Source organism: Caloenas nicobarica, chromosome 3 (assembly GCF_036013445.1).
Source record: "Caloenas nicobarica isolate bCalNic1 chromosome 3, bCalNic1.hap1, whole genome shotgun sequence".
NCBI lineage: Eukaryota > Metazoa > Chordata > Aves > Columbiformes > Columbidae > Caloenas > Caloenas nicobarica.
The window spans coordinates 99,470,655-99,483,904 of record NC_088247.1 but is presented as its reverse complement, the minus strand read 5'-3'; the positions used below and the strand labels follow the sequence as shown (position 1 = coordinate 99,483,904).

At 36.8% G+C, this 13,250-nt stretch overlaps 1 protein-coding gene across 1 annotated transcript in view; it reads left to right on the top strand.

Moving 5' to 3' along the window:
- The window catches only part of USH2A (usherin), a 393,053-nt gene that overhangs the window by 220,408 nt on the left and 159,395 nt on the right, over positions 1 to 13,250 (top strand). The gene's annotated exons all lie outside the window — the stretch shown is intronic.

The following is a 13,250-nucleotide window of genomic DNA, read 5'->3' as shown; positions in this document are numbered from 1 at the left end:
CAGTCAGATAAGGAGGCTATACTCAGAAAATTTCAGCTGGTTTGCTTGTATAAGTGGGAGCCATTCATGAGAGTTCTTCATAATATGGTTGATTATGGGTATATTTGAAATTTATATAAGCTGGTGTGAAGAAGTAAGGCTTACAAACAATCAGCTACCTAAAGAAGTATGCAATGAAATCAGATACTTATTCCTAAAAAGATGAAAGGAAAACAGACTCTTTATTTGTATATAACAAACAGACTTAACATACAATAAAAAAGCCTGAAGAGTAATAGTTATCTGTTAAACCTTATTGCATTGTGAGCTGCTGTTTTATTCCCACTGGTTTATGTTATAGGTTGGTTTCTTTTTTCATGTGTCTTTTAAATCTAAACATAATAATGTGGTTTTGGGTAAAAATATTGCTAAATCCGAAGAGGTAGATTTAAACAGTGATGTTACCATTGCAAAGAAGACTATATAAGGCACTAAAGAATATAAATTGACAGTTTTTCCAAATATATTGCACAAAGTGCATATTTTTCAGTTGAAAGTAAAACATTGTGTCCTCTAATTATTATATAAATATAAAATACTTGGGCAGTGAGTAAAAATGAATGCTCACAAAATGCGTGTGAGCATTTAACATGTCAATTTGAGCTATTAAGCATGCTCTAAGGTATAATAAATAATAAAATATTGTACACAAATAATGTGTATGAATTATACCCAACAATGTTGTCATTAATTTTTAGTGCACTTTAAATAGCGTGATTGACATCAGGCAACTATACAAATATTTTCTTATGAGCATAATACAAAATTGTCGTTGAAAATAATGTTTGGATGACATTTAATCCTTCTATGTACTGTACGCAAATTTAATCAGTACTGTAAATGTGGTAACAGATAGAGAATTGAACCACTGATGGCTTCATAACTTGCCTTTTTTTTCTGCTCAGAATGCGAACGATTTGTTGTTTCCAATATTGCTGCTAAAGAGAACATGGACGCTGTAATTGCTGTCCTCTACGAAGTAGTATATAAATGAACTTGTTTGTGCGCTGTTTGGAGAGAGACATTCATTGAGGAGCGTAACGTGTGGTAGGCAGTCTCAGCTGACCCCTCACAAAGGCTGTTGTGTCCCTTTTTTATGCAATGAAGTCTTTGATGTATTCTGCTGTGAAGCACTTGTAAGATTATGAGGAGAAGGAGTGATGATCAATTTGAAAAAAAGGAGCAACATTTTGGCTGGACCTGTGACAGCACAGCCATTTCCGCCAAGGCAGCAGGGTGAATAATGCAAAAGCCATATTCCCCTTGTGTTTAATCTTGCATTGTTTTTGCAGAGAAAATTTTTGCTTGCTTTCTAAGTCATGTCATCCTCGGTTGTCATCCCGTCTCTCAAACCATCAAAACGGTATTAAATGTTGCAAAGCTGTGCAGCTAGAGAACTTTCAAAAGTCAGAACCCATTTGCAGAGCAGCCCTTGTAGAAAATGTATTCTGTTCTCGGCAGAATTTTCCTTCAGTTCTTTCCACTGAGAAGTTTACTGATTTCTCCCAGTGGAATCTGCTGGAATTTATCGGTTCATGGTTGGCAGTCACAGATTAAGGTAAATGTCGATCCGTAATGACCCTCTACATGTTAGTATTGCAGTAAAGCTGGGCTTTTATGTCAAAGATATCGGAGAGGGAGCTATTACACATGACAGGGGTGATCAAGGGACTCCAGACCAAGGCAAGCATTATTAAATATTGACTAGTTCTGTGATTTATGTAGAGCTGGAGGAAAAAAGTGACTTTTTAACCATTATATATTCTTCAGCAACGAAAACCAGCCATTTATCTCCTGCTGGTAATAAAGAACAGAGTGCCTGCATATTTTAGTGGAGGGAAAACCTGGCCTTATAAATGAGATGGCCTCTTTCATGATAACATTTCAGTTTGTTAATTGCCAAAAGCAAAACAGGCAAATTGGAAGCAATTATAAGAGTTGACTTAAAGTGCCTGCTATGTTAGTTCAACTCAGGAGAGCCGGGTGGTGGTGAAGGAGTCATCGGGGAATGGAACCCAGAAAATTTCATTACATTTGTTCACTGTTGCTGAAACTTTGCTTTGCAATGCTAAATAAATAAAGTGTGTTTCCCCCCAGAAGTCAGAGCTCTAGCAATTGACATTTATGCTGGCTGTTTTGGGGGTATGCAGGAAGGAAATTAAGCATTAATTCATCAAACTTAAATAAGACATCATCTGTTCACTATATTTACACAAAGCTTATTGAATTGTCTGTTGGCTAATTGGTATTTTCTTGACATAATGAACAACTGTATTTCATCCTTTGCTGAAACGTCTGTTAGAAGGAGGGAGGAAAATGTAAAAATTGGAGGTGAAATTCACCTCCAAGGGCTGCATATACACATTAAAATAGTTGCACCCATCACTTGAATTGGTGGCCTGCTCAGCAGTACATTAAGCTGTCAGTTTGGGAAGCTTGGGAAACAGATTTTAGATCTCAGATATGGAAGGTCACATAAGTGAATAAGTTTTGAAGACTGTTGCTTGCCTAACAAGATTTTGTTGCAGTGACCACACTGATATTTTGTGATTTCTGTGTATACAGCTCTCAATTAAAAAATGTTTATTTAAATTAATTCTTTTTATTAAAACCTCATGCTTCTGGTAGCAATATGAGTCTTTAATAGACAAACTTATAATTTCCCAAACAGTACAGTCACCTTGTCTTATTGAGAAGAATTTCAACTACGTTCTCTTGCGAAATACTTCAAAGATTAGTAGATGTCAAAATAATGTCTGTTATGAAGGAAGGTGTGATGGGGGAGATTTTGCTTGACTGTCTGTATGGCCAAGACATCCCAGCCGTGACCTGTTTTTATGTGAAAGTAGGGATACTCAATTACATAATGCCAAGAACTGCTTAAAAAAAGCCCATTGGATATGGAGTATTGGCGGGGGGGAAAGCCCAGATTTTGGAAATGGTTCTAGAAAAGTTTAGTATTTAATTACGTAGCTACATGTCTGTTTCTAGATGAAGTAGAATTAGAGAGAATTAAAGATAAAAAAACCTGAATAAACTTTTAAGAATGTCAGAGCATATTGCAGAGGTACATATAATTTGATAATGTGGGGGTTATTGTGTTTGATCGAAGAGTTGAATTCATTATATCACTATCTTTTTGAACTGTAACTGAACTACATGGCACCCGGAAGGCCTACGTTTGAACCTAACATATCCCCATGGCTTGTTTGTTTGGTTTTTTGGTGTGTTGTAGTTGGTTGGTTTTTGGTTTTTTTTTTAAGTAAGAGTTGTTACTAATCTGAGGAATGGATTAGTGGGATACACACTTATAAAGAGTGCAAATCCTTCTGCATAAGTGTAGGCCCTGGACAGGGCAAAGGACACCACTATGAGAGAGCGTTTTTTTTTTTTTCTAATTCATGTTGCATTTCGATATTTTTACACCACCATCCCTAATGTATATTGTGAAGCTCTGCTTGATGTGTTGTTATCTTATCACCGCCCTACTATAACATATGGTATGTTGAGATAGCAGGTCGATGACATGGAAAGTGTTTAAATAACATGTAACTTAACACTTTCTCTGTCATGAACTTGTTATTCCAACACGTTAGAGACATCAGCTGATCTCATACTTGGATATTCTGTAGATATCCCCAGGCTTAGCTCCTTTTTCATTCTGTTCCAAATTTTTCAAATTTCACATATATATGTCTCTGTCTGACTGTCTTTAATATTTAATGTCTACTGTTTCTCCACCAAATGGATTTTCCATTCATTGTATTTGTTTAAGATACCATATAACTTTCCATCCAGCTGTTTTTTACAAATATGCATGCCTCATAGGAATTCAAGTGAACAGCCTGGGAGCTTATTCGCTATTTCCTTGTTATAATAAATTGTATTTCATTCTAGACTGTTTTCTAACAGGGCCAGATCATCTTAAATAGTTTGCAAAAGATTTAAAGTTGCTGTGGTGTTTTTCTGGGGTGTGGAATATTTATTCTCTTACAGACAAAACGGAAATACATTAGTAAAAACTACACTGTAATGCATAAAACAAGAAAGAATGTCCTAATTGTACTGACTCCTTTAAATTCCTGACTTTTGAATCCAATATAAATGTGTTGTGATGCATGTCCTGGGTTTTGGTTGCTGTTTAGTTCTGATGTTGCTGGGGATACTTATTTTTGGATTTTCAGATCCTGGCATGGCGAGGTCTTGATAAATAGTGTAAGCCTGGTCAACATTTATCAATAGCAAAATTGAAATAGAAGGAAATACTACCACAGACTGATTGAAAAGGTTACCTATCATAAACTGATTGAAAAGGTCACTGTGGAATTTTAAGTGTGAAATGTAGATCAGTAGGAGATAGTTTGGATTTTCTGCCAATAGAGGAGGCTACTGATAATGGATTTTTCCGTAGCTGAACCATGCTTTAGCAATCTCTGCAGGAGAAATATCTGTGTCAATTAGGCTTCATTTTCTAATTCAACTGTTTATTTTTGTAGCAGTCTTTCTCTTTGAAAGTATTGGTTAAAATACAGGAAAGAGCTTTGTTGAGTCCGTTTCACCATTCTGATCTGTACAGGTATGATTTCCAGAAGCATATTTGTTCCTAGCAAACTCCATAGGGGAGTAAAATATAACTTCAGAAATTGAGGGTTCTGTCCCAATTCTGCAATGCTCAGGCAACGTGTTTTTCTGCGAAAGTTGCTTTGCCTCAAGTCATTTAAGTCCTAGTGCCTCCTTGGAAGAAGCGTTAAAGAGGTATTTGTTTTGCAATTGGTTATTCCAAGGCATGAAATACTGATATTACCAGATCACAAACAGTTTTTCTATTTAAGAGGAGTTAAAGTTCTTGTTATTATCTGATACACTTCCAGTTCTCGGAGGACTTGAGGGAGAAAGAAAGGTGACAGAGTCAGGCTTATTTCCCTCAAGTAGCTTCCTCATTCGGACCTATTTACCCTCCAGGTGGTTTAGATTAAGTACAGGGTCATTTTTAATTGCATCTGGATATCTGAAATTAAGTTCTAGTACAGGAAGAATCAGTTATTACCTCTTTTCCAGAGGAGAGAGTTGGAGGAAATTCTTATCTTCCTACCTGTGTCAGATGACTGCATTAGCACAAAATGAATCCAAATCTGTAGTCCCCTGGATGCTGTGATGCATTTGAATGCAAGTTTGACATAAAGAGAATCCTTAATTAACTATATGTCCTTAGGGAGTTTCACAACACGAAGTTGCAGGGTTATACTCAGAACGCTTTTTTGCTCATGAATGCAGAAATCAATGTATGTTACTTTCAGTGTTTAGTTTTTTACTTTTTGTAACTTCTCTTGTTGACATATCATCCAAGGTTCTTACTTTTCAGTGGTGTAGTACATCTGGTGGTTTTGTAAAGGGGAAATTATTCATCTGGTAACTCTGATTATTTTGAGATACTGTGCCAGAAAGCTTCCTTGCAGAGTACTCATTCTCTTGGCAAACTGCAGAATTGCGACGACAGAATACAGCATTTTCTGATAAAAAGAATTTTTTTTAAAAAAGCTACATCTATAAACAAGTTGACTTTTGCATATATATGTTAGAACTTCATTCATCAAATGAAGTGAATCAAGCTAGTGCATACAAGCAATGTCTGCTGGGGGAAGATGTGCCATCTGCAGGTGCCAACAGAAGTGGGGAGAGGAATGCTGGGGCCCCTTAAAGTTCCTAGCCTGTCTTGTGTCGAAGGCTTGAGAATGGAGAATGAAAATTCTGTGGGATGTTATCTTCAAAGTTGCAGAAGGAGGTAAGAGTTTTACATTTAAATCTGGCAGTTTAAAAGGAACACAACAATTTTTGAGAATTAAACATTTCAGAAATGACTAAAACATTTCTGAGAGACTTATTAGGCTAATTTTCATAAGGGATTGTTTTAGACATGGTTGTTTGCATAATTACCTCGAAATATAAATACCTAAGTATAATTTTGCATCTACAGTTGCTCCAAATGGATATGCAATATCTGACAAGAGATACAGGTTCAGATGTGCTTTAATATTTACAAGAAAAATTCTTTTATGAAAATGGCAGTATGGTCATTCCATATATGTAATCAAAGCATATGATTTCCTTTCATCATAAGCTATTTCTTCAAAAACTTGCTAATTTTTTTTTCCTATTGTTGAGTAGTTATTAAGGGTTTCCTCTCGTGTATCTGAACATTCAAGAAGATGGTACCAAAGAAATGTATTTTTTGTAGTAGGCAAACGTCAGGACTGTGTTCTTCCTGCATTTAATCACTTACCAAAGATGTTCAGAATATCGTGTGTTCCTGTGCCAGGGACAGACCATTGTCTCTTAAGGACAGGAAAAGTCATTCCAACTTTACTCTGGTACTATTTAGGATTGCAAAGTAACCCTGTACATTCTGCAACCTGAATTCCCTAGTAGCAGTCCTTGGCTATTTTGCTTTTCAATACGATAGGCACACTAAATTTTACATTACTAATAAGAAAAATAATCCTTTCTTCAAGAAGCTGGCCTAAGGGTAATAGAAATCCTTGACTTTAAAAGAAGGGTAAAGTTTTCAAAAGGAATGTGAATCTGAGAAATTGTGGTGATATTAATGATATTGGTAATTTATCAGTTACCTTTGTAATATATAAAGAAATATTTAATCCGTTTCTGTTTGCTGTACTGCTGTGATGTTGCACAGTGCCTAAGGTACCTTAGTTCCTTAATGTTACTAATGCTAAGGACCCTGAAGCCACTGAGGCAGTGTTTTCCAGAGCCTTCCTGGAAGTATTTTCCATATCCATCATTGCCCCCTGCTCGCCAGAAAGATACCCTCCTAAATCTCAAAGTAGGATGCTTTCGTGGAAGCCCTTAGCTGCTTTTCCAAATCAGCCATTAAGGAGATTTTTCATATTTCATCCCCTTACTACCTCATTTTGTCTATCTCCCTAGTTTTAGCTATAGAACTCGCTAGTCCTGAAGATGTTTGAGGTGGAAAAGAAGGGGATGTGTTACTCATTTTCAAATAGTCATGTTTAATCTGTTTACTAGGGCAGGACGTAGGGGTATTTTGGGACTGAGTAATGTGCCATTTAAAGTTTGATTTGCATGGCTAGAAAACTTGTAGTTTTGCATGCACTTCAGGAAGATTTAGTAGATTTTGAGCAGCTTCACAATACACCATCTACTAGCATGATATCCTTCAGCAGCAGATATGCTTTTATTTTCTTTTCTGTTCTGTTCCTTGATATAGGTGTCCCAGAGGAAGGCAAAAAGAAAGTGGTCTCTCTCTAATTTCTACAGTGGACTCTTTCTTTGGTGAGGACTCTAGTATCAGACTGCAGATAGTGTTTTAACTGATCTTCTGCATCTCTCTTCACATCATTATGTTTTTGTCACATGTACAATGATCTGTTTCTATACTGTACTGTGTAATTTATTGGCTTCCATGTTATAAAGCAGATACATAAGGCTGAACCCCATTTCTGTGAGGAATGTATTATCAGTTCTTAAAAAGCTGAAATTCCTAGTGACCTCCAATAGCAGGATAGTCTCTGAGGCTGTTGCTGCTCCCTTGGAACAGTCTAGGGAATAATAGCAATCTTCTAGAGATGGCACTGGTAAACAGTATTGAGTAAAAGGGAATTTGCCAATCAGCTTTCCTATGAAAACAGTCTTTTAGTTAATGAATGTCTTCCAGAGTTTTTAAACCACATGAAGGCTGAGGAGGCTACACTGACAGTGCTTAGTTATCTGTGGTAAATCCTAATGCAAAAAACAATTTAAGACATTGGACACAAAATTATTAGTGTCAATGGTGTAAATACAAGACCCCCCCAAAATATAAATAATCTGACTGGAGCTTCTGCAGATGAAGAAATTGTGTTTGGATACTTGTATGTCTTGGTTTCAAAGAAATATGCTTCTCTTTAGAGACTAACTAATGTAAAACTCATCTGTTTTCTCAGGTAGAGAAAGCATGATGAAAACTGGGATTTGACAAGTTTGGATGAAGTTTTTATTTGAAGGTTGAATCAAATTTGGTTTTGACTATGTAACTTTCTAGTGTTATACCAGAAAGGTCTAGATACTATGATAGATCATCCTTCTATAGGGATGAGTGTGTGCCATTCATATGGCTATTTATGTTCTATATGTTTTTGCCCTAAATAGGCTGGTTTTGCCCTAAATAGGCCATATAAGTAAGCACAACAAACACTCACCTGAGTGATTCTGTGATTCTTTCAATGTATAAGTGCATCATTTATGATGCCTCATGTAAGGTGACTGGAAAAACCAAAAGAATGTCTTATGTCAAATAAAAATCCTAGATCAAGTTTAGAGCTTCATTCCTTCCAAAGTATTACAACTAAGTGTAATGGCATTTGACAGTATTGACATTTTTTATATGACTTCTTTCAGCTAACTCAGCATTCTGAAAAAATAAATGGTGTTCTCCCTTTGTGATGGAAAGGGTTAAATAGTACCAATTCATTACCACTCACAAAAGGATTTATTTTGTTCTCATAAATCAGTTTTATTCCACATTTTTATTGTTCCCTTGGGTCAGCTGCTCCAATTGAAATCAATACAAGTGCAAGTGACACAATCAATCTAGATATTTGATTATGGATTTGAGACTCCCAGTTCTGCTCTGTGTGTTTAGCTAGTCTCCTTCTGATAGTGTCCCTGGAGAATGTAAAACTCTTATTGGCATCCATGAATTATGGGCATAGATTCAGAAAGCGGATACTATGATAATCTCTATTTATGTAGTGCTGCAGCTTGAGAAAGAATGTTCTAACTATGGAAAACCAACTTAAAGATTTTAAAGTTAACTGTTTCTGAAATTTATTTAGTGTGTGAAATCTCTTGTGAAAGAAACTTTATAAAGTGTCATCATTTGTCTATAAAACTCCTCAAACAAAACGGATGAAATCAACTATTACATGGTCTATCATCAGCTTAAAATCACAAGTATGGCAAACGTTTTTGCGATTTGATGCCTTCTGGTCATTTATAGACGAAGTGATGTTGTGCCACTCAGGGTACTAAACTGTGCTGCGACACTTTCTCCTGTTCATGTTGGGATAAGAGCACCTGGATACTGGAAGCCTGTGTGAAACCCACAAAAGTTGGATCTACTCAAAGAATGCTTTCCAGAGTTGGGTGGCCTCAACCTATTTTATGATTTCTTTAGTAATGGATGGAGTTCTTACAGTGTGTCCCTAATGTACTTAGTACAGTGCATGGGAGGGGGAGCAGGACTGATGGCCCTTGGTGCTGTTGCAGCAAAGTGAGTTACAATACAGATGAGTATACTTACAGTAGAGGTTTGACACTATACTGAATACGCTGTTTTAACCAAAAGGTCTAAATGAGACAGACTCCATTGCAAGACTCATTAGGCATTTCTATGTTTATGAAAGAGTAATGAGGAAACCTAAACCAGTAATTCAAATGAAACAAGTTTCTTCTTGACAGTTTCATCTACAGTTACAGAGTTTTTAAGTTGAAAGCCTCATGGCACTGAATTGGAATCTCAAAAGTGTAGATGAGACCACACACCAAACATTCCTCTCCGCCTGCCATCATGACAGAGCCTAGTCTTGACTGCAGTCATTAACTATCCATGGAGTCTGTGCTAACTTTCTTGTATGAGCTCTCTCATCAAGCTGTGGGCTTTCTTCATGTGTCAGTCCATATAATTAACGAACATATAAATGAGCACATGCCTTTGTGTTTGTAATACTAATGATCACTTATTTTTCCTGACAGGAATGTGCTTTCATCATAATGATTACCCCTGCTTTGCCTTAGGGTTCCTGAAGTATTCTGCAGATTTTCATAGAATCACAGAACAGCTGAAGTCATAGAGCACCTCTACAGATCATCTAGTCCAACCCCCCTTCTCCAAGCAGGGTCAGTTGGAGCACATTGCCCAGGACAGTGCCCAGTTAGGTTTTGAATATCACTAAGGACAAAGACTCCACAACCTCTCTGGGAAACTTGTTCCAGTGTTTGGCCAACCTCAAAGTAAAGAAGTTTTTTCCTTAGGCTTAAACATAATTTCTTGTATTTTCTGTATGTACTCATTGCCTCTTGTTCTGTTGCTCTATACTGATGAGAAATGTTCGGCTTTTTACGCACTCACGTCAGATGTTTATAGACGTTGGTAGGATCTAAGCCTTCTCTGCTTGAGGCTAAACAACCTCAGTTCTCTCGAACTCTCTCTGTGTGACAGGTGCTTCAAGACCTTAATCATCTTTGCATGGACTCCACTCCAGTAAGTTCATATCTGTCTTGTACTGGGGAGCTTGGAACAGGATGAGCGCTCCAGATGTGTCTCACCAGGGCTGAACAGAGAGGAGGGATCCCTTCCCATGACCTGCTGGCAATGCTTCTCCTAGTGCAGCCCATGAAGCTGTTGGCCTTCTTTGTCACAAGGACTCATTGCTGGCTCATGTTCAACTTCTTGTCCACCAGGACCTCCATGACTTTTTCAAGCAACTTTCCAGCATTAGCCCCCAGCCTGTACTGAGGGCCGGCTCAGAGCGATGGACAGAATGTCCAGCATATGCATTCCGTACATCTCAAGACAGTCTAAGACAGCTGTATCAAATTTAAGTCCGTGAAAAGTCACAGAAGGTGCCTTTGCCTGTTTTAAAGTGAGGAAAACTGAGCCGTCAAAGAAACAATTTGAGTAGTACAGTCAGAAACTACATCTGGGTTTTTGAGCTTTCAGATTTTTTCTGTATATGGCCATAAGGACTTTCATCTTGTTCTTTAAATATTTTTTGTTTTTCAGTCTTAAAACTAAGGCTTCTTTAATTACCAGGGAAAAATGAAAAAAACTAAGGTTTCTCAATGCAGATAATGTGAATTGTTCATTATTTACAGGAAAAGGAATATATTGGATTCATAGTTTTTCCAGTTCATCACAGTGCCTTTAAGTTATCCATCTTGTTTCATCCAGCAACTTCCTCTGGCCCGTGAGTATGAAGACTTCCTGTGATAAGAGAAATTTGAAGTTTTGGACTCAGTTCTGTGGACTGAGGCCATGATATGTTCGTAGGAACAAATAATGGTTCAGGAGATTGAGGCACAGAATCAGCAGTGTACTCATCTGAAAAAACAAAAACCCAAAACCAAAGCCCCAAACCCATGAAAACCCCACCACAGAACACACACAAAAACCTCAATGCTTCTTTGAAAAGAGGGATATGGTGTCAAAGCACTGAAACCACTTCATAAGATCAATATAACAATTGGGATGATAATTGGAGAACAGTTTATTATTACAGGTCTTAGGAAAAGAGAGTCACCAGTAATGATAAGGAAAGACTTTTACCTGTGTGTTATTGGGAAAATTGAACAAATGGAAAGTCACTTTTTTTTTTTTTTTTTTAAAAAAATTCTGAATACTGCTCTAGAAACAGTGGGAAAAGAAGAAAAATCTTAGCTGAGAGGAATGGAGTAGCTTGTGTGGAAGTTAATGAGGCTGAAGAACAGGCAAAACTAATTGACAGAAGAATGAGTTTACAGATGAAGAAGTGTGCATATTCACAGAATTTCCCCCAGAAAGATGTGGTGCCAAATAGCCAGAAACCAGCACAGGGACAGAAACTGTTGGACACTGAGGATGAGGTATGGGGAAGGATGGGGAAAAGAGGTGAAAAAGTGAGTTCTTGTTTCATTTTTCTTTTGTTATCTAACTTTTTCTGTGGCCCAAGATAAGATGTTCACACATATATAAAAGTGGCAAAAAAAATAACTGTATTTGTGCTTGTTAACTAAATAATCTTTGTGTAATTCTTTAGGTCCTCATATAAACTGTTCCTTGACCTGTATCTTTGCTACCTTTACTCTTTGAGTAGTCTTCTACAGTGGTAATAATTCTGCTTCTATCTTTTTGCACGTCGTGTTGTAACATCCTCTCTAATGTAAAAGAGGTTATCAGGACCTGTATGTACATAAAGGAAACAGTATAGATTGATAATAATATTTCAGAGTATGACACAAAGCCTTAAACTTACTTGAAAAATACACAATATGTAGTGTACTTTTGCGATTGAAGCCTCACGTTATCTTGAAATAGTGATACTGAAAGAACATAATAGCCCATTAAACATTTGTGATTATAAGACTTAGGTGTTTCAGGCTTAAGTACCTTTCAGGTGGAAATCTCTGCATTTCACAGACTATGGTCCTGTAATATCATTTAAGTTCAGACAAATCTAGGAGTAAGATGAACAGTCAGTCACTTTCTAGGACATTGCAAATAGGAGGAGGTAGAAATCTATTTTACAAAGGCAGCTCAGTTGTTGAAGTCCTATAAGAATACAAACACAGAAGTATAAGGAAACTGAATTTTGACTAATATCTTCTGTATAATGATGGCTAGCTCTTGATGATCAGGGCAAGAAAACCATGTGAGCACCCAGTAGTATTTTTCACCAGCATGGCCTCCTCACTTCCTGAAGTCAGCAGCATAGTTGTGTCAGTGTGTTTGCAATACTGACACATTAGACTGGTTATGTTTAAACTTATTACTTTAATAATCACAAATGCAGTGGTAGTAGTAGAAGTATTCGGTATTTGCCCACAAATATGAAATGTATTTCCTGTTTAATATGTAAAAAGGAAACATCTCAATTTATTACCCATTTCCTTATGAACATTTATTTTGATCCAGATGGAAAGAGTACCTTTAAATACAGCAAATGTGGGGGGCAGGGGATGGGGAACAGCAAAACACCCACCAAAATCTACACACACCAAAAAAAAACACAAAAAAAGAGTTTTTAAATGTGAGATGAATGCATTTAGTTTGTGTTATTTCTTTTTTCCATTGTGGTCTTTGTCATAAGGATGGTTTCATGCTGTACCATTTCCTGTACTACTTACAACCTTTGTCACATGAATAAGATATCAGAACACTAATGACTAATATACAGTATTCTGTGTCTGCTGATACTATACTGTACTACTGTGACCTTTGCAATATTATGTATTCTGATTGGCTGTCCATTTCACCTCTTCCCCACAAGTTAATAAGGCTGTAAAAAGGAGAGAACTTGAAATGGCCAGCCAGTCAAATTACAGAATATTGAAAAGGTCAGAGCAGTACAGCACAGAGAAAAAAATTATGGAATATATGAGGCATTAAAATTCTTGTGACAATGATTATAACAAGAATGGAAAAGGATACCCATTTATGT